Raw genomic sequence first — 26925 nt, forward strand, 5'->3', positions numbered from 1 at the left:
GGGAAGACCCTAAGAGAGATATGCATAGTACCCCAGAGAAGGGGAATGAAGCAAGATCTCCTGAGCAGATTGGGAGAATGGGCAGAGGGGAGAGGAAGCTGGGAAAAAGAGAGGGGGAGAAGCGGAGAGGAGGGGAGGACATGGGGGACCAGGAAGGTTTAGTTGGGGGAAGAATAGAGGAGAGAAGGATGAGAAATACCATAATAGAGGGAGTCGTTATAGGTTTGAGAAGAGATCTGGCACTAGTGATATTTCCAGAGATCTACAAGGATGATACCAACTGGCAAACTAAGCAATAGGGGAGAGACTACCTTAAATTCCCCTCCCTGATAATGAGTTCATTACTTCCTTATATGGCATCCTAGAACCTTCAACCAGTGACTGATGGAAGCAGAGGCAGACACCCACAGCTAAACACTGAACTGAACTCCTGGAATCCAGTGACAGAGAGGGAAGACTGATGAGCAAAGGGATCAAGATGGGGCTTGTTTACCCACAGAAACTGCTGATCTGTACAAGGGGGAACTCTCGGACCCCCGACTGATGTCTGGGAGGCCAGCATGGGACTGATCCAGACACCCTGAATGTGGGTGTCAGTGAGGAGGCCTAGGCAATCTATGGTACCTTGGGTAGTAGATCAGTATTTATCCCTGGCATGTAAATGGACTTTGGGTGCCCATCTCCCAATGAGGGATACTCTCTCAGCCTGGCTCTTGGGGGGAGGTCCTATGCTCTGCCCTGAACAAAATGACAGACTCAGGAAATCTCCCATGGAGGACCTTACCCTCCCTGGGGAAAGAAGTGGGAATTGGGTGGGGGGCTGGTGGAGGGAGCTGGGATTGACATGTGAAGCAACCTTGTTTCTAATTTAAATCAAAAAATCAAAACAAAGTGTTTGTCTGAGACCTCTAGTATTTATCAGGTGCTGACAATGAGCATTTGATTAAGGAGCCTCTCACCATATCAAACCCCCTGAATCAGATGGTACATGCACACAGATATACAGTCACACACAAGCCTTCTTGACAGAGGCCACAAAGGGTCTTGCTTGTAAGGCCACATTTACCAGTGCACATCACTAGACAAATTCAACAATCTAGGATGCCTTCGGTTGTGTGTCCCCAAGGAGTCCACTCTGAACTAGTTGAGAAGTGAAAGGCCCAAACCTGGGCTTTTGCAAAGGAATGTTGCCATCTGGTGGGTGTCTGGTCACACTTCAAAAACAAAAATGTCCATGGGCTACAGGGAGTAAAAGAGGAAAGGGTTACAAATTTTGAAATCAAGCTGTTTTCTTTCAGCCTCAGTTATTTCAGCCTTAATTGTAGGGCTCTACTGTGCAATTAAATGAGGCTTCAAATCACATGATGACTATCCATTGTTGGTCATCCCCCATGCAAATCACATCTTTCCTTTGTTTTCATGATCTTATTAAAGTCACTTTCATCAGCTAAATGTCCAGGTCTGGATAAGAAACTGGAAGCTAAAACAATAGAACTGTCATATGATCCAGCTATACCATTCCTGGGCATGTACCCGAAGGACTGTATAAACTACTATAGAGATACTTGCACATCCGTGTTCATTGCTATTTTATTCGTAATAGCTAGGAAGTGGAACCAGCCTAGACGTCATCAACTGATGGATGGATAATGAAAGTGTGGTACATAAACATGGAGTTGAGTTGCATTAATTCAGCTATAAGGAAAAATAAAATTTGAAGGAAAATGAAGGGAACTGGAAAAAAATTATACTGAGTGAGACAACTCAGGTCCAGAAAAACAAACACTGCATGTTCTCTCTGAAAGGATAAGAATCAGCTCAAGACACACCACGACTAAGTTCTCAGCACAAAGATTTATTTGCCCCAGAGCTACAAAGGACAGGGAATAAGACAAAGACAGGAGACAGAGAACAAGGGAAAAGGGAAATGGAACAAGGGAGAAGAGAGAAAAGAGGCAAGGGAGAGGGGGAGGAGCGACAAAGAACTGTCTTTGGATAGAGAGGAGACAAACATGGCTCATAGGCAAATGACAGTCTATAGAGGGAAAAGGGGAACCTCCCCCAATCATGCTTGGATTGTTTTGATTGGGCATGTTCATTAGGGTAGCCAAAAGAGGGCTTTTGATTGTTGGACTTCAACACTTTGATAGCTGGACCTTGGTAATCAGCCTCAGGAGGAACAAGTGGGCAACTAAGGGAACAGACCTTGGTGGCTAGCTTTAGGAATGGCGTATAACGCTTTAGCAAGGAAGAGGAAATGGGGGAAGGGCAAGGTTTACCATTCTCAGGCCCACTAGAGCCCTTCATGCTCTCATATGCAGAAATGAATTCCCAGCCATGAATTCTTGGAGCAATGTGTTTAACTTGGAGTGCTTGTAAAGGCAAGAAAGGGGCCACTAGAGGATGAGTTAGAAGAGTTTTGAGAGAGGGAATAGTACAACACATGTGGCATTGGTGTAAAGAGAAAAAGTGGAAAAGCTTAAGTGGGGAGGAGAGTGGGACGGTATGGTAAAGGAAGAATGGACAGAAGGTAGCAGAAAATAAGAATGTAGGAAAACCTACTATTTTATGAACTTGATAGGCAATACATTTTTAAAGGATTTAAATGGAGGTAGTTTACATGGATACAACGTTCCTCCCAGAAGACATAGTTTATGTGTTGTGTAGTGGTTTTCTGATGTTAAAGTCCCCCATCCTGGATGGATGCTCACTAAGACACAGGATGTTAAAGGTGAAGAGAAATGAAGGATTTGTAAGGAAGATGAACCCCTCCATCCTGCAGAAAATCTAGTTACACTCAAATAACCCAATGGCACCTGGAAGTCCACGAAACTGACCAAATTCACTAGGTCTTGCCCTGCTAGAGTTTATAGATAGAAACTTTAAGGACTACTGAGAGACATCCTAAGACGAGTTGAGCTGCCTGGAGAAGACTCAGACTAACCAAGCTATCTGGATAGGACACTCTCTAACTTGTTGAGCTTCTGGAAGGTGGTGCAGTATGTTCTAGGTTTCCAGCTGTCACCCACGCTGGGGTACAGTTTGACAGTGCAGCTATCTTTGAGTCATTTCTGCCATGTATGAAGCCTATGATCCACATTTGAAAAAGTATCCCAAATTAAACTCAATGTTTCACCAAACTGAGCTTTGGTGGTATCCATACTTTGTCATCAGTTCCCAATCTGAGGAGGTAGATGTTTGTTCCCCAGGAAGTGTCATATAACATTATTAATAAAGCATTCTAGTTCTAGGTTTGGGAGATTTCTCTGTAAGTCATTAGTCAGGCGATTCTACATGCCTCCAAACAACACAAGCTACTGCCATTGTCCTTGGTTGCCCAGTGGAGCTTGGTGGTAAGACTCTATTGCTATAGACACCAATCATATTCTCTAGATACAGAACAAATACATCAAGCTGGAAATGAACTGGAGACTTCCTACTGGTTAACTTTCATGGTTCTACAAGGTGAGATGGTAAGTGGCATGTATGGAGAGAAGTATCCAGCTCTTTAAGATTTTCTAGTTTGGTGAAGTCCAGGTTTTTGAAGTATGTCCTTATGGTTCTCTGGGTTTCCCCAGTGTCTGTTGCTATATCCCTCCTTTTCATTTCTAACTTTTGTTAATTTGGATATTATCTCTCTGCCTTTTAGTTAACTTGATAAAGGTTTGTTGATCTTACTGATTTTTCTCAAAGATCCACCTCTGTGTTCCATTGATTCATTGATTCTTTGTATTGTTGTTTGTTTCTATATTATTGACTTCAGTTTGATTATTTTTTGCGATCTTCTCTTCATGGGTGTAATTTCTTCTATTTATTCATTTCCACTTAAGGAACACTATCATATTCATAAAGGCTATTTTTAAGGTCTTTTTCTTGTACTTCAGCTATATTGCAAAACTCAGAGCTTGCTGTGGTAGGGATGTTGGGCTTTAGTGGAGACATATTACCCTGGCAGTTATTGTTGTGTTTTCACACTTGCATCTAGGCAGCTGCATTTGGGAAGATTGAAATGAGAAGTAAAAACATGCTGATATTTGGTGTTGTCTTTGTTGGGTGGGTGCTTTGTTCCCTGTTTTCTGTTGCCCTCTCTGGTTCTTAGGAGCAAGTGGTGGCTGTGTGTTCCCTGGCAAAGAAGGCTTCTTGGAACCTGACAGGTATGCTTCTGGGAACCTGATAGGTGTGGGTGGCCATTGGGGTTCTGGATACAATGTGTCCTAGGTATTGGGAGCAGATACTTAGCAATTGGGAGGGGCTAGAAGTGGGTTACTGAAGGGGCCTAGAAGCAGGAGGAAACAGAGTGTTCCATCAGGATCTACCTAATTACCTGGAAATTGGGACAGAGAGTGAGGAGAGGCCCCAGCATGCAGTCTGCTACAGAGCTGCAGACAAGACTGTGGAATGGAGGGGAGGTGAAGATTTGTAGTTGGCCTACCTGCTTCCCTGGCCAGAGTGGCCTGTGGATTCCCAGGGAATGTCAGTTGGAGTTGGGTGCCAGGATAAAGCAATAAACGGAGGGAAAGAAGTTTGGAGGAGTAAATCTGTGATCCACTGGTGATGGGACGGGGCAAGGGGAGGGACACACGGGGTTTGGGGGCTTACAGCAGGTAGACTGCTTCAGAGCTGGAGATAATACTGGGGGATCGGTTTAGGAGGAGCTGAGGGAGAGGTGGAGATCTGCAATTAGCCTATCTGCTTCCCTGGCCAGCATGCCCATCAACTAGTTTAAAATCTGAAAAATAGTAGCTGAGTGTGCTGGCACACCCCTTTAATCCCATATCTAGGGAGTCAAAGGCAGGCAAATATTTGTGAGTTCAAGGCTAGTCTGATCTACATAGCAAGTCCCAGAATAACCAGGGCTACATAGTAAAAACCTGTTTTTTTGTTTGTTTGTTTGTTTGTTTGTTTGTTTTTGGTTTTTCAAGACAGGGTTTCTCTGTAGTTTTGGAGGCTGTCCCGGAACTCACTTTGTACACCAGGCTGGCCTCGAACTCACAGAGATCCGCCTGCCTCTGCCTCCCGAGTGCTGGGATTAAAGGCATGCGCCACCAATGCCCAGCTAAGAACCTGTTTTTAAAAAGAAACAAATAAATAAATGAAATCTAAAAATTAAGTAAAACAACCACTAGTCCCTAACATTATATAATTATAAGCAATCTAACTAACCTCTACAAAAGCATGCAGGGAATTTCCTGAACTACAGAAAAGGCACATCTGTTGATAGATTTAGCCAACTCTCATTTAAGATATGTAGTCTATCCTGGTGTCTCCTCCCTATATTACAACAGTTTCTACTGGCTACTATTTGCATCTCTGTTGGTTTGCTTTGACTATGAACACAATCCTTCCTTCCTTCCTTCCTTAAGTCATTAGACCTATGCTGAATTACAGTGATGTATCAGCATCACTGTAAATTTAAGACTATCCTGAGGTCATTATGATACCCCAGATGAATACCACGCAAAGCACAATGTTGCAAGTTACCACTCCCGATGGCCACAGGTGTTCCTTCCGTCATGGTTAACGTTCCTTAGTTGTCATTGTCTTTGAGCCCACATCCACTCAGTTCATACTGTTCTCTTCCACTGATTCCTGCCTCAGTCTTTTGTCCCTCCCTAGCCCTGTATCTTCTTGTTTGTTTGCTTGATTTGAGATAAGGTCTTACTATGTAGCCCAGGCTGCCTTTGAACTCACAGAAATCTGCCTGCCTCTGCCTACCAAGTGCTGAGATTACAGGTGTGTGCCACCATGCCCAGCCTAACACGTAATTGTGTGCACCACCACCAAGTCTCTCATCCTACACACAGCCTAAGGTCAGCGTCAGAACAACCATTACCCAAGAAGACTCTTAAATTAATAACCCTTCATAGTTTTACTGAGTTGTATGTCTCTATTTCACCCATTTCTGTTCAACTGGGGTGTAACCACTGAAGTATTCTATTCACCAAGAGGTGTTCTTCACTACAACGTTTGGTCATCAGTTCTCCAAAAGAGTGTTTCCAGCTAAAGGGTATAGGGAAAGGTGATCGTTTATTCGTTGCTAGTAGAAGTGCAAACTAGTAGAGCCACTATGGAAATCGCTGTGACAGTTCTTCAGGAAGATAGGACTAGACCTACTTCACCAGCTCTACCACTCTTGGGCATATATCCAAAGGACAATTTATCCTACTACAGAGATACTTGGACACCTGCCTAGACATGTTCATTGCTGCTCCATTCATAACAGCCAGAAATTGGAAATGTCCATCAACTGCTGAATAGATAACGAAAACATGGGATACATTTACACAATGGAACATTATTCAACTATTGAGAAAAATGAAAATTTTGGGTAAATGTATGGAGCTAGAAAAAAGTCAACCTGAGTGAGCTAACCCAGACCCCAAAATACAAAGATAGAGATTTAGTTAAAAACTACATTTGGTGACAGCAGTAGGAGGCAGCAGCAGAAGTCCATCTGGACCACTTCCTAAGAAGCTGATCAGTAACTGCAGAGCCGCAGTCATTGGCTGAAACAGTAGTAGATTGAGGTGCAGCCACTGTGCTGGCAGAAAAACAACAATCCCCCAATAGTACCGGGGCAATGATTACATTTTATAACTTTATTCACTTGCTGTGAGACTTGCATCAAATATTTCACCTACAAAATTAAGAACATTGAGGTTTCAACTTGTGAAATAACGTGTATAAAGGTCTTAGAACAGGAAGGCCTTAATAAATGTTAGCTGACAATGTGCCTATTATTTCCTTCCAAAGATTTAAAATTTTTTAACAAAATGTAATATGCATGTGTAATGGATAGTTTAATCCAAAATACTTTATGAATATCAAAGAACACGTTAAAATTAATACTAAAAGAAAAAGAAAAATGTGACCTAAAGAACAAAGAAATTAAATAAAACAAGTTTTAAAATATGATGGCTTGGGCTGAGTGTTGGTGGTGTATGCCTTTAATCCTAGCATTCAAGAGGCAGAGGCAGGCAGATCTCTGTGATTTCGAGGCCATCCTGGTCTACAGAGCAAGTTCCAGGACAGCTTCCAAAACAATACAGAGAAACCTTGTCTCGCAAAACAAAACAAAACAAAATATATGATGGCTTGGATGGGAATGCCACCCATAGGCTCATATATTTAAGTCCTTGATCATTAGGTAATGATGTTACTTGACAAGGATTAGGAGGTATGGCCTTGTTGGATGAAGTCTGTCACTGAGGGTGGATTTTGGGGGGTTCAAGTGCTCAAGCCAGACCCAATGCCTCTCTCTTTATGCTGCCTGCCAATTCAGATGTAGAGCTCTAAGCTGCTTCTCCAGAACCATGTGTGCCTGTGAGCTGCCATCCTTCCTGCCATGATGACAATGGACTAAACCTCTGAACCTGTAAGTCAGCCCCAGTTCCATGTGTTTCTTTATAAGAGGTGCCATGGTCTCTTCACATCAATGCACATCCACTAAGAAATAAAGGGAGAGGGAGAAGGGGAAAGGAGGAAGGAAATGGAGATGGAGGAGAGGTAAGAAAGGAAAGAACCATGATAGTAAAACCTAAAAACATGATGTTTGTGTATTTTTCTGTGGCTTTATGCTATTTCAAGCAATACAATTTTGCAAAGATGTGACAGTCAGAAAATGAGAACCTGGTACAACTCAGGTCCTAGAGAGACACTATCTTACAGTAAACAGGCAATACAATGAATAACAGTACATGGGAAAGAAGAATAATGCAAATTCAGAGTGAAGGGGAAGAATTGATGTCTGCTGTTTGACAACATGGAGGAAAGGAACTGGTTTGTCCCTCCTACCTGCAACAACCAAAAAGCAGTTAAGTGTATAAAATAAGCTTGTAAGATATTGTATGTCGGGCAATGAAAAGATGTGATCCCTGGGAGATGGAAAACAGATGACCTGAGACTATGCCTCCTTAAGGAACCTTTCAAGCATATCATAGATCAGAGTATAGGAAGGGTTGCTTAACTTGAATTGAAATGGAGATGGAAATAGAGAATAAAGCACAGAATTCAGAGGGCAGAGGACTAGAAAGAAGGAGCTATGCACAAAGAGATCCTTCAGACTTTCAAGGACCTCTTCTTCCAACAAGGCCTTCAATATTCCTAATGTCATTGTTTTTAACTCCATTCTGTAAGTGTACCACATTTCTTTATCCATTTTTTTTGAGAGACATCTAGGTTGTTATACAATGGAAAAAAATCTCCAACCCCTTCCTGTGTATCTGGAGGTTTGATGGGTTGTATGAAAATTGTATGATTATTTATTTTTATTTTTATTTTACACCCAGACCACAGTTTCCTCTCCCTCCTCTTTTCTCAGACCCTCTTTGTCCCGCGCCACAGTCTCGCCAGCAAGAACGACACAGGACACTCGGATCCTTCTGCAGTAAAGCTTTAATGCATCTTGAGAGATAGATGATCAGCTTCTGAGAGGGAGACCCCAAGCTAAGAAACCCAGCCCCTTATATAAGCCTAGGAGCTCCGAGTGAGACGTGTAGAGCTGGGATTGGTGGTTTGCTCATCACCCCAGATGACGCCACGGGAGAGGCACAGCTTAAACGGTGAACTCCAACTGACAGCGGATGTCAGCGCCATCTTCTAATGGCGATAGCGATAGCGAGGGTGGCTCCTCACACCTCTTACTCCCCCCCTGCCCCCACCCCACCCTCCAATCTACTCCTCCTCCATTTCTGTTCAGGAAAGGGCAGGCCTCCCATGGACATCAACAAAACATGGCATATCAAGTTACAGTAAGACTAAGCTCCTCCCCATGTATTAAGGTTGGGCAAGGTGACCCAGTATGAGGAGTAGGGTCACAAAAGCCAGCAAAAGAGTCAGAGACAGCCCCTGATCCCACTGTGAGGAGTCCCACAAGAAGACAAAGCTATGCAACTGTCACATGCATGCAAAGAGCCTAGATCAGTCCCATGCAGGCTCCCTGGTTGTCAGTTCAGTCTCTGTGAGCTCCTATGAGCCCAGGTGAGTTGATTCTGTGGGTTTTCTTGTGGTGTCTTTGACCTCCCTGCCTCCTAAAATCCTTTCTCCTCATCTTCTGAAGGATTCCCTGAGCTCCACCTAATGTATGGCTGTGTGTCTGCATCTGTTTCCATCAGTTTCTGGATGAAGCCTCTCTTGACAACAATTGGGCTAGGCACCAATCTATGAGCATAGAATATTTTTAGGCATCATTACATTCATATGACTTTTCCTCCAGTCATATTTGGTTCTACCCTAGGTCTCTGGGTCGTCCAGCCTGTGGGTCCTGGTGCCCCAGGCAGTGTCAAGTGTGGGCTTGTTCTCCTGGCATGGGTTTTAAGCTAGACCAGTCATTGGTTAGCAATTCCCTCAATCTCTAGGCCACCCTTACCCCAGTACATCCTATAGGCAAGACAGACTGTAGGTTGAAGGTTTTGTGGCTAGGTTGGTGTCCCAATCCCTCAACTTGAAGTCTTGCCTGGTCACAAGAGAAGACTAGTTCAGGCTACGTATCTGCTATTGCTAGGATTTCTAGCTGGAATCCTCCTTGTAGATTCTTGGGAGAGTCCCTTGCACCAGGTTGCTGCCTGACCCCAAAATACCCCCTATTCCAATATTATTTTCAGTATTCTCCACCTCCACCCCTCCCCCAACCTGGTCACTCATGCTCGCATCCCCACCAGCCTGAAGTCCACCCATGAAATCTATTTCCTCCTTCCAGGTCGATCCGGGCATCCCAACTTGAAAACCCTCATTGTTACCTAGTCTCTTTGGGTCTGTGGATGGTAGCATAGTTTATTTTACAGCTAATATCCACTTATGAGTGAGTACATACCATGTTTGTCTTTCTGGCTTAGGGGACCTGGTGAGATGGCTCAAAGAGTAAAGGCATGTTACCTGAGTTCGATACCTAGAACCCACATAAAGAAGTGAATCCACTAAAGATGTATTCTGACCTCTTATCAGAGCACAAATAATTAAATAAATAAATAAAAAACCTAAGGTCACTCCCTCTTGAGTTCAGCTCCATATTTCTATTATTCCTAATCATAAACCCAAATAGAATCTGGGAGGTGCCCCCCTGTGGAGCCTCTCCAAGCTCCTGTTGGAGGCTGGCACAGCTGTTCCCAGTTACTGAGGGTATCCATCAATGGGCACTATTCAAGCAATCTACTTTGTCCCCATTCAAAAAAACAAACAAACAAATGAACTAACAAACAAACAGAAAAGCATAACACAAAGGTCAATGCCATGGACTCAATTCAGGCCAACTCTGAAGACCCACCAGCTTCAGTCCCCAATTAGCCTGTAGGCTCAGCTGAGGCTTCTTACTGTCTCTGCTTTGCGTGGGGCTTGTCTTTCCAACCAGTATTGCCGGTCTCACTTCCTTACAGGTGCCTCTTTTAGCCAATCACCATTAGAACTTATTGAGGAAAGGGATTTCCAGGATACCCCATCTACAATATAGCACAAATGCACAGTGCACATTAGTGTCACTCAGAGTCATGACTGAAACTCATTTTCTTACCTCATTAACCTAGACCATTCTTGCTTTCTGTGGCCAAACCTCTACCTATTGGAGAGGTTTTTTTTTTTTTTTTCCATTTTGTTTTTTTTTTTTTTTTCTATGAGGTGTGGGATACTGGTAGCTTACACTGACGGTCTGGTAGTAGCTAGCTGAACTCATTGTTAATTTAATAGCTGTTATTTTTGCTTGAGATTCTCGAGAATCAGAGCCTGAGAAGAAGAAAGACTCAAGTGAAAATGATGTATTAGAATCTAGGCCAGCTTCACTAATGTGCAAAGGATGATCACATACTGCACAGAAACCTATGCTTGACTTAATGCTCAGCCATAACATTTTGAAATTCCTAAATAATTTTGAGTATTTTTTTCTGCTCTGTATTGAGTCATATCAATAATATTCAGGGGTTGGCTGTGACCTGTTCCCAGGAAAATTTGACAGGAGAGTAAGTAGTAGAACAGGGAAGACAGAGGACAAGGGAGAAAGCACTGAGAAAAATACTAGAGAAAAGGGGAGACTCTGATCTCACTCCTTCAGGGAGTGCCACCGACAGCATAGAGGAAGCATTGCCAACAGCACAGACACAGCCACACTCCTGTCACCGGTTAAAGATAAGATGCAGAAAGCTTGTTAGTTACCAGGCACCTCCAGCTGTCCTGTGCCCAGGCCAAGAGCATGCTGAAGCTGAAGGTGTCAGTTTGACCACAAGATGTAGATGCTGGCAGGCAGGAAGTACACTTGGAATCGGTGTTCTTAAAACTGGAGAAGGATCACAAGAGATACGACCAAATGCTAACAGAAATTGTCAAAGTTTCAAATATGCTTTAATATGAACAGGCAAAAAAAATGGATGATGGTCAAACTATGATTTCATGAGTGGAATAACTAACTGAAATGGCATATACTCATTTATATGAAAAAAGTGAGCCTATATTATTATATATACTGCATATATATAATACCACAATATATATCATATACATAAATTTTATGATATCTGTCTCTCACACACACATATATATTGTGGGGACGCCAGACCTTGAGCAGAGACCCACTTCCCCATCAGCCTGGGAGTAGGCAGCTGTAAGACAATGTTTACTAAAAACATGTTTACTAAAAACAATACAATGCCCAGGGCAATAAGGTCCTGAAAAGGGCTGGCCCTTTCCAAAGACTAACTGCCTCTTCAGACCCACCCACCTCCACCTCTGGTGTTAGGGTATATAATAACCAGCCAGAATAGGAATAAAGAGAGCCTTCTTGAGGAGCCTTCTGGTCTGTGTTGTCAATCCCCGACACCCTCCGCACATTCTCGGACACAGGCTGTGCAGCGGGCGTGGCAATACTCACAGGAGATGAAATGTGAATCATTAAAAATTCAGGAAAAAGTCCAGAACCATGGGTAAAAGCACAAACTACAAATACCCTGCATCTAAAACCCAACTCTTCCACTTTCAGACTGAGTGGGTTAACTTTGCTGTGCCTGCCTACTAGGGTTGCTAGGAGAATGAAAAGATTTAATATATGTAAGGCTCTTAAAGCAACATCTGCCACACAGGAAACACTAGTTAAATGTTAGCTCTTACTGTTCTTGCCTTTTGGCTAATATGATCTTAACTCTCTGTAGAACAGTTGTCCCTCATTGCCCACAGGGGATTGATTCCAGGATCATCCTCCACTCATACTAAAATCTAAAGATGGAAAACTCTCAGATAAAATGACATCGAATTCACATATAACTTACCTACATCTTACATATGATGTTTTAATTATTCATAGATTATTATCTAGTCCTATATAATGTACATGTTAATTTTGTTATACTGTATTATAAATGAAATTAAGACATGAAAAACATATTCAGTACACTCAATTTTGTTTTCAAATATTTTCAATCTCCAGTTTAATCTGAGGCTACAGAGACCCCACAGATATAAATGATTAACTAGCCGGGCGTTGGTGGCGCATGCCTTTAATCCCAGCACTTGGGAGGCAGAGGCAGGCAGATCTCTGTGAGTTCGAGACCAGCCTGGTCTACAAAGTGAGTTCCAGGACAGCCTCCAAAGCTACAGAGAAACCCTGTCCTGAAAAACCAAAAATAAATAAATAAATAAATAAATAAAAAATAAATGATTAACTATTTTATTCTTAATTTATTTGTTGCAGACTAATTCTTTGGTATGAGAGAGAGAGAGAGAGAGAGAGAGAGAGAGAGAGAGAGAGAGAGAGAGAGAGAGAGAGAGAGGGTGGGAGGGAGAGAGAGAGAGAGAGAATAGGGTAGGGGGAACAAAATAAAAGGCCACACTTCAAATGACTTGATTTCTTTTTTTAACACTTTTTTATTATGTATTTAAATTAGGAACAAGCTTGCTTCCCATGTCAGTCCCAGCTCCCTCTCCATCCCCTTCACACCCACTCCCTCCCACCAGACCCCTCAACCCCCTACCCAATTCCCACTCCATTCCCCAGGGAGGGTAAGGCCCTCCATTGGGGATCTCTAGAGTCGGTCATTTCGTTCTGGGGAGGGCCCAGACCCTCCCCCAAGTGTCCAGGTTGAGAAAGCATCCCTCATTGTGGGATAGGTCCCCAAAGTCCATTTGTGTGCCAGGGATAAATACTGATCTACTACCCCAAGCCCCATAGATTGCCTGAGTCAATAGACAATTTCTGCAAAAGTTTGTACATGATCTTGGATTTCTGTTCTCTCCTAATGCAAATAACTGTGTGTGGACTGTTCTGTGGTTACAATTTGAAGAACACTAAGCCAGGCACTCTTCAATGAGCCACTTGGGTTGTTTTTGTCACAGACTAATGAGAGGAAAATTAAAAGTATCTGAAAGCACTTCACTGGGCTATATAATGATCAAGAAATGGAAATCACTGGTATAAACAAAATAATCACTTCTTTTATTAGGCCATTCTGTTTAGAATGTTGAACTGTCACTACCTGGATCAGCCAAGTATTTCCTACCCCTGTACAAAGTAGGAAATAAAGGGCAGGTTGTGGTTTGCACCTCAACAAGACCATTCTCTGGAGCCTGCTGAGACCACTCTGTCAAGCAAGTCATTCTTAAGTGTAAACAGGAGTGAATTTAATGCTACCAGTAGGATTCAGTGTCTAGATTCCAGCATCCCAACAACTCGTTTCTCTTCTGTAGGTGAAACTCCTCAGTGAAAGACTCACCTAATACTTGTATTTATTTATTCTTTGATTATCACAAATACTCGTTTTTTTCGTTTGATCTCTCATTTTAAAGAACATCTTTTATTTATTCCTTGACAATACATACATGTATTTTGATCACATCCAACTTCCTTTCCCACTCTCCTACCTCAATGCTTAAAATGTTTCCTTCCCATCTTCCTCCCTCCCTCCCTCCCTCCCTCCCTCCCTCCCTCCCTCCCTCCCTCCCTCTCACCCTCCCTCCCTGTAATGCACTGAGTCCAATCACTGTTCCCTGCTCTCACCCAATGCTAACGTCATTTCTAAAAGGGACTCTGCCCACATTGGGTCTTGGTGACCTACTTTGGCCTTCTGTCTAGATCCTGCTAAACGAGAAAGCAGATACCTAGGAGTGCCCTAGCAGACTGCTGAGTACTGCCATTTCTCCATAACCATCTCTACTGAACTCTGTCTTTTTGAAAGCAAGCCTCCCTTGGGTTGGTATCTCCTATCACGTTTAGTATAATGCTTGACAAGCAACAGGTGTTTTCTTTCTTTGAATGGCTGTAGGCAGCTATTGTGGAAGCAAAACTGACCCTTCAATCTACCAAACTCTAAATCCATACAAAAGAAAAAAAAAAAAAGACCAAGCTGATCCAATTAATTTATTACGTACAACTCTGCCAAGTTGGGGGGCATCAGGAAGCACAAATTTCACAGGGATCAAGGGAGAAGGCATGGTAGGTGATGTACTTAACATTTAGCAATCCGGCTTTACTTCCATTTCTGAGAAACAACATCCCCGTGGACTCAGAGCCCTTTAAATATGAAGGTGGCCATTTCCTGAGACTTCTGGACCAGAGCCTCACTTATGTGGAGGGGGTTTTGGCAGAGCTCATCTTCGCAGCACGGGAACTGCAGAGAGCTTGGGCAGTGCGTGGTGGTGGCGGCGCGTGGCTGCCGGCCCGCCGCACCGCAGCGAGCTGCACCAACCTCGCCTCGGGCACGCGTGTGCACACACGCGACGGTCTCAGCAGAGCGCGGCGAGGGCGTCCCGGGCCGGTGGGCCGGAGCTGAGGGGGGGTGTGGGGTGTGGGAGGAGACGGCTGCCCCGCCCACCGGGCCGCGCCCCGCCCACGCGCGCGGGGAGGAGCCCGAGCGGAGTCGGGAGGAGAGGTCGGGCGGTCTGGGAGAGCGGAGAGACCGACTCCTGGGCTGCGGCGGCGGTGGCGGCGGGTGAGTGCCCAGCGATCGCCGGGACCGGGCCGAGGGGACCTAAACAGAACGGGGCCGGGCGCCTCCACCTCGGGGCCGCCTGCGGGTCCCGCGAGCCGGCCGCGGGCTGGAGCGAGGGAAGCGGAGGAAGGAAGCGCGCGCTGCGGGCGCCCTGGGCCGCGGGAGGGGAGTGGAAGAGAGGCCCGCCACGGCCCACCGGCGCGAGAGCCCGGGGACACGAGCGACTCCCCAGGCTGGGTCTCTGCCGCCACCCAGCCCGGCCTCGACCCGCCAGGCGGGGAGGCCCGGGAGTCACCGCCCAGCTCGCGGCGGTGCGGGAGGAGCGGGTCGGGGCGGCCACGAGCGCCCCTCCTCTCCCCGCGCCGGTGTGCAGACGCGCGTGGGCTGGCAGCCCAGGTGCTCAGTCCGCAAAGTGGGGGTGGTGGCGGGGAAGGGGTAGATCGTGGAGAGAACTCGGGTGTCACTCTACGAGGGACCCTGCGGCGGTGACTCAAACAGGAAGGTCGGAGTTCAAACTTGAGCATTGCGTGATTTATTCCTTTTTTTTTTTTCAATGTAGCGCCGGACGCTTAGCCCGTGGGTTAGAGAAACTCGTTTTCATTTTAGTAAAGGCCTGCCGATTTAAATCTCATTTTAAGACGCCATTGCTAGTGTCTGCTGACACTCATTTATCCTGGCCGTGAATGTCTTGTAAACTTGACATAAATCATTCATAACTTTCGCAAAGGGAGCCGCGATTCCTGTAAAAAAAACTTTGAGCAACTGGAAATCAGCTGTAAGGATCTGCCGAGGCCTGTGGTCTCGTGGTCCTGTGCGGGCGTGGCTGTGCACAAACAAGTGGGTAGGAAAGGAAACAGCCCCGTGCCTGAGCTGGAGGGGAGGTCTGTGCCCATGTGCCAGGGCACGTTTAACCGCGGCTCCCAGTGGAGACACTAGGGATGTCTTAGGCCTTGTTGGACGGACTTCACATGATTCGCCCTATTCCGGTCAGTTATTTCCTCTCCCCTCGGCTGTCTTTGGACACTGTTTATATTTCCTGGGGCGGTCGGAGCGCCTCCTGAATAGATTGTCTATAATGAATCTTTTGGATGTTGTCAGAGCCAGGCTCTGCGTCTGTGTGTTCTCAATTTTTAAAGCAATAGCTTGGCTTTGTTTTTAGAATGCTGGTCACCCTGCTGCACCATTGCTTGGCACTTCAGACCATGGATGTAAATTACCCCTGGATTCCAGCCCTTCCCCTGGGAAGACGGGAAAGCAGGCCACTCTAGAACAGTGGGGTTAAATCTACTCTTGTCAAGCTGTCACTTTCAAATAGGGGGGTCCCCCACTTTTTAGAACAAAAAAAAATGTATATGTCAGCAAGGTCATTTTTCAGTAAATAAACATGTGGTTCTCACATATTTTTAATTTTTCTTTATTTTTGTCTTTTTCATACATGTGTACCCCCTTACTCTCCTTCAGCCCCCCTCCCACTGACCACCTTCTTCCTTCCAGCCACATTTTAAAAAACAATCGATTGTAGACTGCTAAGTGGACTTTAGATAAACACTCAGACTCTCTGCCTTCCTTAGCAGTCGGTCAGCACCGTAAAGCTATGGGTTAAGTCCTCCAGTGAATGCTGAACAGCAACAGAGACACATTCGTGTTTAGCACACGCAGTTTACTAGGTGTGGAACCCCAGTGCAGTGCACAGCTTTTAGGTTTGTATAGAGCTGTGTAAAAATGAGGGTCCGTGCTTCACAAGAGACTGCAGGTGTGGCATGGAAAGGCAGTACACGCACCTGTGCACAAAGCTCTGAGTTAGGTTGCTGTTGTCACCTGTCACAGAACACGAATGGTGATCTGGTTGTGAGAACAAAGGGCTTCAGAGTACAAGAGAGCTCCGGAAAAGTTAGCTAATGCCCAATAGTTTTTGTTTCAAACCTCTCCCTAGTAGGAAAAAAAAATTAGAATGCCATCACTTACTGTGCTGAGTTTTCGTTAGGTGGGTTTGTTTTTTGTTGTATCTGTTTTGTTTTAGTATAAGCTTTACCTAGGAAGATAAGTTCTACAAGTAATTTTTCTGAGCCCTGACTGGGAAGAGAAGTGGTTTCACAGAGGTTTCCTGTGTGAGCTTTCTTCTTAGACCAGGATGAGAATAGTATTTCGTCTTTTTCAGTCTGATTTGTAAAATAGGAGTAATAATGATCTCAATTTCTAGTATTTTAATGAAAGCATATCAGCTAGTCTTTGGAAAACATAGGCTGAAACTAACCTATGGTAAGTGCTTAGAATGTTCCTTTCTTTTCTTTTTTTAACTAGTTTACTCAGTCAGTAGGGTACTGGGTAAGTTATGATAGCCACAACCTTCTGGAAATGCCAGATATCACAATTTTAAGTTCTAGAGAATGTTGAATGTTGGCATGGTAACTCTGCAGTTGGCAAAGCTGAGGCAGGAGAATTTCTGTGAGTTCACACCCAGTCTAGACAAAATAGTAAGTTCCAGGCTAACCTAGAACTAGAGTGAGATCTTGCTCAAGTAACTAGAAAGTTGATCACATTTTTTGTGTGTAAATATGTATTAAGTTTGTATGTCCTGTTTCTGCCATAGTAGTAGGAATAATAATGATTGAATCAATAATTTTAATAATGCTTTTGGCATTGTTAAGTACATAATATTTTTAGGGCTAGGCAATTAGGAACATGAGTTAGCTTTTAAATTTAAAGAGAGTTTTTATTTCAAATAGTTACATTTGTTAATCTTGGATAGGAAATTAAATCAGAAACAGAAGCAGCATTTATCTGTAACCAAATATGACTTTTAGGGTTTGAAAAGATGCAATCCAAGAGTATGTTGATGTTTGCTCTTGTGTGTATGGCTATCCAAGGCCAGCAGATAAGCCAGTAGAAGTGGGGACTAATTGTGTTTATTTTTGTGAGAGTGGATGGATAGTTAATTCAGGGAATGAACTCATGGGGTCTCTGAATCATTTGCTAAAATTTGCAAAACTTGAAAAAGTTTTTACTTTAAAAACAACCCCCTTAAGCACCTGTTTTTTCCTTAATACATATCAGATACATAGAATCAAATTGGTCTGGGCGGTGGCTCATGTCAGAGTGACACAGAAATACTAGTTTATAATGATTTCCAGTATAAAGCATTCAGTGTCCATTATGAATTGTTTTGGGCCCGTGACAGTGCCCTGTTGTAGTGAAAGACTTGATTGAATAAATTACTGCTTGCTTTTACTCCTAGAACATTACAGCATATGATGGATGGCTGACTTGTGTTCCTAGGTGTAGAGATCGGATGACTTGGTTAACTTCTCTTTTATTGAGATTGTGAGGGAAAGTGAATTTGTCTGCATAGACCGTGTGGAACATTGCCTGACATGTAGTCTATAGTCAATGAGTATTAGCATTAATACATCTTTGTACAGGCGATGAACTTGCCTTACTTTTATAACAGGAAAATGGCCTCACAAAATTTTCATATTTCTCTCAAATCCAAAAAAGCTGGTATTCAAAATGTCCTGCCAAATTGTACTTACAAAGTAAGAGACTATGCATTAATTAGGCAGTAGTATTTTGTCTTTCAAATATGAAATGGGTTTTGATATCAACTTTCTTAGCAAATTAATTCTAGATCTTAATTTCATTTTCTTTTCTAACCTGTAACTTCATGCATGAAGTTTTTTTTTTAGGTTACACAGTTGGATGACAGGTGCAAATGTAGTGCATTATTAACAATTACAGTTAGCTACGCATTTTTGTAAAGGCTTTAAAGGAAATACAGACAAATGGATGTCTCCATTTTCTCCCAGTAAGCATGCACATATAACAAATCATTTGTAATAGTTACTCAGAATTCTTATCTATAAACGCATATAGCAGAATTTTGTTTCCTTGTTAAAAAAAAAAAACAGCTTTTGTGACAGGAATGCCATAAAACTAAATGCCAAAATCTTTGCAGTAGATGGGAAGCCCTTCAGAAGTTTTTAAGTTTTATCTTCATATGAGAGAGAGAGAGAGAGAGAGAGAGAGAGAGAGAGAGAGAGAGAGAGAGAGAGACTGGCGATTGACTCTAGGGACTTGTACATGCTATGTGGTGCTGTACAGTGCTGTACAGTCACAGGCCTCGTACCACCGCATCCCAAGTCCTGGGGTGACGGATCTATGCTGCCCTGAGAGAGATAAGGAAGAGCTGCGTAGACACCAAGCCTCAATTCACAGAAGTTGGTACTTCCAGACCCAGGTCTTCTGCCTTGACAATCTGCAAATACACCTCCAGTCTGTCCTGATGACAGGAATGAGGAAGAAAACGGGGCACTGAGGCTAACAGGAACATCGGTTAAATAAAACATGTGGCAACAATATTGAGTGCTTATCATTGAGCTGCCACACACCCTGGGCCCTTTCTAGACCTTTTCTGAGTCCAGATCTTGCTCAGCTCTCACCAAGGCCCACATGAGGCTGGTGGTCCTTAAGCATCCAAACCTCAAAGGGTAGAGCAAAATTTTCCTCAGAGTTGCTGTTATTCCATAGCTGATTCAACACTTAGCCAGGGGTCATAGGAGAAAAGGGGAGAGAGCAGAGGGCCTAATGGGGGTGGGGGGAATGTAATGTAAATTGGAAAGCTGTAAATCAAGTGGGGAGGGCTTCTTACCCAAGAGGGACAAGCAACCAGAAGAGAATTAAGGGTGCCTGTCCATTGGGGCTCACTGCCTCTTTGATCATTGCAGTTAGTACCCTGTATAATACCTGGGACGCAGCAGGCCTGGGGTACATTCACAGGCAAGTCTTTCAGAGACCTGTGAAGCTGTCTTCTCACAGTTCCCAGAGGAAATCTTGGATGGGCAGAAAAGAAAATTGGCCTGCAAAGTCCCGTTGCAGAGCTGCTCCTGCCAGCAGGTACACAGCACCCTACATTTTCTCTCAAGGGCAGGGGAGCAGAAGGTGGGCAGCTTGGAGCTGGGCAGACAGTGGAAGATGACTTCCAGCTGGATTCTTCCAGTCATGCCAAGTCTCTTGAAAATCTTTTCTAGTGTCACTTAAATGTTTGGTTTGTCATGGCAGGTTTTATTGGGTGTCATAAAAATGCTTAGCTTCAAGTGTCTGGTTGCTATCCTAGCACAAGGAGGGATTTTGTCTTCTTTTTTAATGGGTCTGCATTTCAGCAGGTTACTGAACAATGAACAAGAGTGTTGCAGACCTTACAGACTTGATACTTTGAGCTGTTCCCGAAGATTGTAGCTAAAAGAATTTCTTTTCTGGGTCTGGGTGAATGAATCAGTTGTTAAGAACTTGTGCATTTCCCATTTGTTGATCTTTAAGTTTGTGACTTTGGGACCAGGGATTCAGAAATGTATATATTCTGTATCCTTTCTTACAGAATAGTCTGTTGTCTGTCATTCCTCTTGCAGGCAAGGTCACATATTGAGAGGAGGAGTGTGAGCCCAGGTTGGATTTGAATGGGGTGTGGTCACCAGTGTTTACTGAAGTGTGGGCTTCATTGCCACCATCTGCACTTGAATTTTCTCTGGGGAGCCTTCCTTCGGCATGGCTGTGTGTAAGCCCCCACTAGACAGTCAGGGGGACACTTTACTGTGTGAGAATATGCAGATTTCTATTTAGCCAGGGTGCTGCTGGCCAAGATATCCCTGACCACTGGACACTGTGCCATTAGTTCCCACTGGAGTGCACTGCCTCAGTTCTCAAATTCATGGTAACTTCATTTTTTGTACACCAGAATCTCTGGCAAATTAGGGGGAAAAAAGCAAAACAGGCCAAACTGGCATGGTAGTATATGTCTATAATCCTAGCCCTTAAGGGGCGGAGGCAAGAGGATGGTTAGAAAATTGGAACCAGCCGTGGCAACATAGTGACTTCCAGGACAGTCAGGGCTGCACCATGAGACCCTGTCTCAAAACCAAGCCTCACACCATCAAAACAAAGCAAAACCCCCAACAGAATAAGACCATACCCTGGAGTAGGACTGCTCTCCCAGGATGGAGAGGCGTTTCTTTTCAGTCCACTTGGGGGTTTTGGCTAGTGACCATGGATGGGCCTTGTTTTCCTAACGGGAGGAGTGCAGTGTCTGGCAATAGCTCTGCCTCTCAAAGCCTGTTCAGTTTCAATAGCTTTCTAAGTGCTCTGAGCTGCAGAGTGTGGCACATAGTAGGAGCTTACCAGATGCAGGAGGAATGAAGAAATATGGCCATGTTCCTTGAATGTGCATAAGCCACTGTCTTTTTTTTTTTTTTATCAATAGAGGAAATTTGGTTGAATTTGCTGGGAATCACACTTTCAGTGGTACAGAACCTTTAATGACTTCTTTCTCTTGGATTCTTCATGCTTTAAAGGGTGCTAAAGACTTGGGTGTCCTTGACATTGTTTTGTGTTGATGGCCCCGCAGTGTTCTGGGGATCACCTAACACTTGCTGAGCTGGGGACAGCTCATACATTCCTCTGCAATAGCTTCTGCCCCCTACAGCACCCCAGTGTCTGTCTGACACGCAGAAGTGAGTCATAGGAACTGCTGGGATGTGGAGAGGGAGTCCTCCTCGGTATCGTATAGATGCGGCCCTCTTTGGGATGAGATGGTGACTGTGGAGCCTTTGGGACTGCTTCGTTTGGGAAAAGCCTTTTAATTTGGGAGAGAATGGGGGAGTGCTGGTGCCAGAGCCATCAGAAGCTAGGGAAGAATTTATCTGTGTCTCCCTTCGTTCCTGCTGCCTAGTAACATCTTTTCTTTGAAGCAGCTTCTCCATGTTTGCTGTCAGTATTAGCTCCTCTTCCTGTGTGCTTTGGAAGGCATGTGAGCAGCAGCTGTGGGCGAGCCCTAATCGGTGGGCTTGCACGTGTGAAGGTGAAGGGGCTGCTCAGTACTCTGCCCTTCGGCTCTCTGCTGTGTAATGGACGGTCCACCCTGTGAAAAGATGCCAACATGTCTAAGATACTGAATACCTTCCACTTTTAATTTGCTTAAGTGGAGTCATGTCATCTTCAGTCGAGCTTGGATTCCCAAAGCGGAAATAGCAGATGGCAATTCCTCATAAAAATTTCCTATGGGCTTCCTTAAACAGCAGACTCATCTGCTGCATCTCAATATGATTTCAGTTTTTCAAATCCCATGAGTTTCTCCTCTTCAGGAAACCCTTGTGTCATGCAACGCGCATGTGCTTTGCCCCTTGTTTAAAGCACTTAGTAGGAGAGCAGAATGCTTCAGCCACTGCTTAATCCAAATTGCAAATATTCACTCCCCGCATGCTCCCTGGGAGGCTGCAAGCTAGCTTTCTGTCTTTGCTTTTCTTTTCCCTGCACTTCCCTGACTTCCTTCTGGCTATAATACATTAACAGGGACTCCAGGCCATCCACACCCAGAAGGACAGAAGTCATCCTGTCCACACACAGTGCTCACCTCCTGAACTCTGGACTGAGTTTCTCTGGGGATAAACTTTGGCCTGAGAATTTAGTGCCCACACCCAGGTCTCCTAGTCCTCTTCTCAGCTGAACTCCTTGAATTCGTTTTTTGTTTTGCTTTTCTAAGCTGATCATACCTGATTTTTCGTACTCCTAGGGACAATGTCTTCATTAATAATAATAATAATAACAGCCATATTAGAAAGGAAAAATAATGAAACTTGCTTCCATCCCACTCGAATATAGGCCTTTTCCATACCACCTACAGGTATTAGCTTCTAAATAGAAGCTATTCTGAGTGTGCATATTGTTTCTTCCCATTCTTTCACATGGATGGTTTCTATAGTGTTGTCTGCTATGCTGTTTTAAATCAGCAGTGTCAGTAAGTGCATGGAAATGGCTTCTCTTAGTAGCATCAGTTTTCCGTTGTGTGGACGCCTCGAAGACCATTGTCTGCCACTGGAGCTGTGGGTTGTGTCTAAGCCGTTGGTGTGAAGACAGGTTACGAATGTCATTTTGGTCACTTAGGAAAGGCTCCCAGAAGTGGTCTGCAGAGCCACTGGGCTCAGTGGTCAGCATGCTTCTCCATAGACCACCAGGAACAGGGGTGTCATGTGGTTGGGAGAAAATGACAATTTAGAGTAGTGATTTTTTTTTCATAATTAGATATAAAGTGGCAGTGTGGAGGTATGAGTTAATTGTGGGTCTTTTGGACATTGTCTAGGCTGGTAGGTTCTCCTGCGGGCCTTTGTAACCTTTCTTCTTGTGTATAGTCTGTCTGAATTTCTTAAATACACACTTACTAATGTGGGCCTGGGTGGAGTGGGCTGCCAATTCATTAGTACAGAATCAAGGCAAGTAAAAAGTAGGGTTTTGCTGCATTTGCTAATGTCTGAATTACAGTTCTCGGCTAATGGTGTTATTAACTTGTGGTTTCCCCAAAACCATGAAAAAACTATCTTCTAGCCTAGAATTTTCCTTCCTTCTCCTCCTCCTCCTCCATACACACACACACACATACACACACACACACACACACACACACACACACACACAGAGTGTTACACATATACATATACAGACACACAACATTTACATGTACACACAGAGGTGTATGTGTAGGGAGACTGGAAAGGAGATTGAAGCATATAGATTCCAATGATATTTCCTGCAAAATATATCCAGAAATCTAGAATTTTCCACATATTTATACCTCTAGAAAGGTTTTATATGTCAGATTTGTTTGTTCTTTGTTCTGTGTATTGGGCTGTTCTGTTTGCTTTTTACAACTAGGGAGTTATTTGGTCCTTCCAAGGAAAAGGAGATGAAAGTAAAAATGGCCTAAGACCAGCAGTCTAGGAAGATGAGAAGCTAGAGCTGTGTTTTGCTTTTGAGGTGACCTCTAAAAAAATATTTTTATCTGTTTGTCCATCCATCCGTCCATCTGTCTGTCCGACAGTGTCTGTGTGAATGTATGTCACATGTGCACTTTGAATCATCTGTAACTGGAGTTACAAGTAAGTGACAGCCTTCTGGTGTGTGTGCTGGGAACTGAACCACAGTCTGGAGAAACAGGACTCGTCCTAACCCCTGAGTCATCTCTCCAGCCCCTTGAGATGCTTTTTAGTCACAATAATCTTTTTGGGTGTTGTTAATACAAAATTAACTTTTTTTTTTTTGAAAAAAGACTGAATGGTATTGAAAGAGGGAATCAGATTTGGCAAAGAGAAAGATGTGTTCTTTTTTTTCCAGAAATTCATAAAAGGCAGTCCTATGTAAAACTGGTTTACCACTACATTAAAAAAGTAAACCATCTGGGCATGGTGACACATGTCTGTAATCTGACCCTTCCGGTAGCTGAGGCAGGATGATCATAAGTTCATGGTTAGCTGGGGCTGCAAGAGAGATTGAAACCATTGTGGGCTGTCAGCAAGACCGTTCTCAAAAACAAACCAAAAAACCTCTAACGACAAACTCTTTCTCAGAGTTCCCACACTAGTCATAGTGAGGGGTGACCTGCAGAAAGATCTCTCTCTCTCTCTCTCTCTCTCTCTCTCTCTCTCTCTCTCTCTCTCTCTCTCTCTCTCTCTCTCTCTCTCTCACACACACACACACACACTCATACACTCATACACACACACAAAACACAACATACACATGTATATGTGTTTAATATGTGGTTCTTTTGTGAAAAACATTGGAATGCTCTAGATGCCCAACTTTTCTTCTAATGTGGCATTGCATCACTGTGACACTGATGTCCTCTGCTGTAGTGTCCACCCCAGAAGGAAAAGAACATGGCCTATTTATCCCAGTACCTAGAAAGATACCTGGCACCTTTGGGTGTCTGATCCTTAGTAGACGAGTGAATGTTTCTGAGGGCAAGTACCTTTGGGTCTTTGTGTTCCGCTGTGTCTGGGATCCCATGTTAGATGTTGGCCTGGGCAACTGTGCTGACCATCCTTTGGTGTTTATGGTGTACTCTAACCCTGGGAGCTTTGTGGAAGCATACTCAGAGCTTTAGAACCCAGGTCTGCAGTCTTGAGTTACTTGACTTAATCTATGGTCCCTTTGAAAAACAGTTTCATAGCTGTATTTCAGCTCATCTAAGATGCTGTGCATTGTGAAATATGCCTCTAGATCATGAGGAAAAAGAAATGCTGTCAGTTAAACTATATCAAGCATCAACATAAGAGGGTTACTTTTGATGACTGCCCTAACAGATTGTCACCAACTGAGTTTAAGACAACCCAGATGCCAGATGTTTTATCTCACTGTTCTATAGGTTGCAAGATATGTGTGACTGTTATATCTCATTGTTGGCCAGTTTGACTCTTACTGGAGGCTCTGGGAAGAATCTGCCTTAGGTCCTTTCGGGTTGATGGTAGACTTCAGTTCCTTGAAGTTTGTTTCTTGCTGTCTTTCAGTTGGGGCCACCCTCACTGCTTAGAGACTTTTCTGGCTCTTGTCATTGGGCTTGACACCCCAGATCCTGCATTAGCAGACCTTCTTGTGCTGGGGCCTTTCCCTGCCAGCCCTCCTGCTCTTTTTTCTCTAGCTAGAGAAAATTCTCTGTTTTTGAGGGTTATTTGGTTATATTGAGTAGATTTGGTCTACCCATAACATACTTTTGCCCAGTAGCAGCATTCACAGGTTCCTGGGATTAGGACTTGAACATTTTGGGAGGAAAGTTCCCTGAAGAGTCATCCTAGTATCACATGTGGCAAATGACTGCCTCTGTCCTAGGTGTAGAGGAGCGATTGATTTGTCTAAAGTACTGCGCATGTTAGAAAGCATGCTTGAGTGTTAACTCTTTCCATACAGATGCTATGACCACTGTGGTCCCACAGTGCCTATCACCTTTAATCTCCAGGCATTTGTCAAACTCTAATTGAGTAAACTTGAGGGTAACAAAGGTAATGATTACTACCTAAGTGCCAGTGGTAGGCATGTGACTAGGACACTTTCTTGCTCCTTGTAGGAAACTGAGGTAGGGTACATCAACTCCATTTATAGGAGAGGGAAGTAGGTTTGGAAGGTTCCAGTAACCAGTGATAGTATGAATCCACATTTATAGGATTTTGAAGTTGGTATACTTTTTATGGGTCCATGTTGCTTGGCTCCCTGTCCCTGACAATAGTATATGAAAAGTGCCACAGGATAGGTGTCCACCTATTGGAGCCAGTGGTCTGCTAGATATGGAGATTAAGGGGAAGCAACATTTTCCTATGATGTCTCCCTTGTTCCTTTGCTATTAAATGTCTATGAATTAGACAAAGACCCCAAGTCTTTATCTTTTTAAATACACAAATGATCTTAAGTCAATAAAGCAGTTGCCTGCTCCGTGGGGATATGGCTTTAAACTTGATATGAACGGTTCCTTAGTAAAACCACACTGACAGAACTGATTCAGGTCAAGATAAGTACTATGAAGGCTGTAGAACTGGAGAGTGAGGGGTAAGAAGTGAATGTCAGAATAGAAGAGCTGCCTTAGTGAGGAACCTCGGAAAGACCTCTGTGCAAAGCGATTCTTCTGCCAAGACCTGGGTGAGCAAAGGCAGCCCAAGCTTAGTAAGCTGGGTGCAGTTGAGCACAAAAAGGCTTCGCTGTCTCTCTCCCTGTCTCTCTCTCTCTCTCTCTCTCTCTCTCTCTCTCTCTCTCTCTCTCTCTCTCTCTCTCTCTCTCTCTCTCTCTCTCTCTGTCTCTCTCTCTCTCTGTCCCCTTCCTCCCTCCCTCCCTCCTTCCCTCCCTCCCTCCCTCCCTTCTTTCTTTTTTGTAGGTGTAGGGGAAAAGTCCAAAGATCTAGATTATGAGACTGGGATAAAGTTCATTGAGAGTGCCTATTCTTGGACCCCAGTTAGTGGAACTGTTTGGGATAGATTAGGAGGTGTGGCTGTTGGAGACATTGTGTTACTGGGGATGGGCTCTGAGGTTTCTGAAGCCTATGCCAGCCCCAGTGTCTTTCTCTGCTTGCTGCCTATGGATCAGGACGTGAAGCTCTCAATTGCTGCTCTGACACTATGCTGCCTGCTTCCCACCATGATGACAATGGACTAACCTCCAAAACTATAAGCTATTAAATGTTTTCTTCTGTAAGTTTCCTTGGTCATGGGGTCTCATCACA

At 44.0% G+C, this 26925-nt stretch overlaps 1 protein-coding gene across 2 annotated transcripts in view; it reads left to right on the forward strand.

Moving 5' to 3' along the window:
- Positions 1-14765: 14765 nt before the first annotated feature.
- Positions 14766-26925, forward strand: part of Gng12 (G protein subunit gamma 12) — a 110968-nt gene continuing 98808 nt past the window's right edge. Inside the window, exon 1 of one of the 2 annotated variants that reach the window (XM_040739096.1) lies at positions 14766-14900. The gene's annotated coding sequence lies outside the window, so the exon portion shown is untranslated. The remainder of the gene's footprint in view (positions 14901-26925) is intronic. The other variant, XM_040739098.1, reaches the window with a different exon arrangement.

This window comes from Mesocricetus auratus, unplaced genomic scaffold, assembly GCF_017639785.1.
Source record: "Mesocricetus auratus isolate SY011 unplaced genomic scaffold, BCM_Maur_2.0 Super-Scaffold_100676, whole genome shotgun sequence".
Taxonomy (NCBI): Eukaryota; Metazoa; Chordata; class Mammalia; order Rodentia; family Cricetidae; genus Mesocricetus; species Mesocricetus auratus.